Source organism: Nematolebias whitei, chromosome 21 (genome assembly GCF_014905685.2).
Source record: "Nematolebias whitei isolate Nwh7 chromosome 21, NemWhi1, whole genome shotgun sequence".
In the NCBI taxonomy this organism is placed as follows: domain Eukaryota; kingdom Metazoa; phylum Chordata; class Actinopteri; order Cyprinodontiformes; family Rivulidae; genus Nematolebias; species Nematolebias whitei.
In genome coordinates this window covers 2388808-2391164 of record NC_056518.1, presented here as the reverse complement: position 1 = coordinate 2391164, position 2357 = coordinate 2388808, and the positions used below count along the sequence as shown (strand labels likewise).

General features: G+C 39.7%; 1 pseudogene; it reads left to right on the top strand.

Moving 5' to 3' along the window:
- Window positions 1-1928: 1928 nt before the first annotated feature.
- On the top strand, window positions 1929-2047 carry LOC119427943 (annotated as a pseudogene).
- Window positions 2048-2357: the final 310 nt, after the last annotated feature.

The following is a 2357-nucleotide window of genomic DNA, read 5'->3' as shown; positions in this document are numbered from 1 at the left end:
TTATTACTGTTTCACAGTTGATTTAAATGAGTAGTTCACTTCAACACGTAAAAATGGTTTGAACTAACACAATTTGATTATCAAAACATTTGTAAAATAGTAATGATAATAGAAAGTAGTGTTCTTTCACTTGATTAATTCAAGAAAGAAAGTCTCAGGATGGGTCAACCTGTATTTCTGGATTCAAATCAATGAAATGACAGTTTCTGTCCCATAAGGTCCTTAAGGTCAGGATTTGACCTCAGGCCTAGTTCACTACAATAGTGTGAATGCCTTATAAGCATTCACACTATTAAAGGCATTGCTTGAAGGAATGCATTTTGCCTGATGTCACTTATGCCACACTTTTAGACTAAGACCCCCCCCCCCCCACCACCACCACCACCACCACCACCAACACAACCAACACACACAAAAAAAAACCAACATGGCTGCTTCTCATTTGCTGGCCTGTGATGACAAGGAAGAAAAAAATAGTTTGCTCCCCAATCTGGGAGTCATTGCTCCCTCAGCTCACCTTTTTTCTCTCCTGACAACCTCCCCAAATAATCAAAAAGATAAAAAGAAGAGGTGGATGTAATATTGAACAAACGAGGTGAAAAGGTGACAATAAAGTCCCTCTTCCACTCAGAAGTGAGACCTCACCTTGAAAAGGCAAAAGCCTCCTTGATCAAACTTTCATTGCCGTCTCCAGGTGGCTGATCTCTCACCCTGCACATCACCTCCTTGTCCACCATGGACTCCCATCAGTCTTTAACGTTATAGACCTGAAGAAACGCCTGCTACGCTCAATCACTCACAAGCTGGGTTTACAAGCCCACCTGCCAGTTTGCTATCTGCTGCTTTATAATTGTATAGCAACAGATTTCTCACCACAGCTGCAACAATCACATGAAACCTTGAAAAGCAAACACTAATCGTCATGTGTTTGCCACACAGACTTCAGCATGCATACATCTTCATGTATTATTGTTATATATGAGAAAGTCTGAAAATGAAGATCACAAAGTGTTTCAATTGTGTTAAAGTCAGTGAGTCGCTTAGGAAGGCTGACAGCAACTTTAATAGGATCTGCTAATAAAACAAGTTAATCTTGTCTACTTTCTCTCAACATCTTTGTCTTAGCTTTGCCATTGATCTATTTATTGTTCAATGTTTAAGTCTTCGTTTAACTATCTCATTTCCTTCATTGTGAGAGACACTGGGGATTTTAGCATCTTTTTGGGGGGGTGCACAAGCACCCCTAAATTGTAACTCAGCACCCATGAAAAATAAATAAACAATCATTAGGATTTTGTAAGGAAGCTTAGTTCTCAAACTATAGATTGACCAAAATATAGAATAAATTTTAAATAAAAATGGAATAACTGATGACACTCTTAAACGGGCCAGTAAAATCTGATTTTTTTTGCACTAGTCGGATCCTCAACGCCACCTGTCAATCCAGCAGACTTGTCAGAAACTGATCAATCAGCGACCTAAATTTGTCCAGAAGTGAAACACCCCTTACCTGCTGGAGCAACACCATTATCAGGGTTTTGCATTATGAACACTGCTGTCAGTGATTTAGAGGAAAATCATCAGAACAAAATGGTTAAATGCTGTCAGTGGACAACATGTAATTCAGACACGTGTTACCCTGAGGGTCTAGAGGATGTAATGGTGATCCCATGAGCAGATGAATACAACAGTTATAAACAGGAAGTACTACATGTTCATCTGTACAAAGGAAACTCCCAGTAAAACCAGCATTTTCTGTTATAATTACATATCATGCTTAATGGTTAAATTAAAGGTTAATGCTTAAAGCTGTAGTGCTTTGTTTTGTGTGTATTGTATGTAGATATATGTTGACTCTTCTGGTTGCATAAATTTAGTCTTTGTTTGCTATGATCCTTTAAAAAATCCTATTTGTGTCTGAGCTCCTCCTTTACGACCATACCACCCTGAACTCGACAGAGCTCGTCTGATCTCGGAAGCTAAGCAAGGCCGGGCCGGGTTAGTACTTGGATGGGAGAACGCCTGGGAATACCCGGTGCTGTAAGCTTTTGCAATTCTCACAAACCACACCGTGGGGCATGTTGTTCAAGCTAAGAGCCATTGTCAGTATAGGGGCTAAGCACCCCTAAAGGTCAGATTCTAGAATCGCCCCTTGTCAGAGCGTTAACATTTTTAAGATGTTCCCTCGTTTTGTTGTTGTCTCTTTTTTAAACAGCGACAAGAGTATTCAGAAAAAAAGGGCCAGCAGCAAAACCAAGTAATTCATTTGCAGATATTATTCTCACGTCTTTCCCCTCCAAGTCCAAGTTAAGTTCTAAATACAAATGCACGAGTGAGATTTCTTTTAGGTGAGTCAG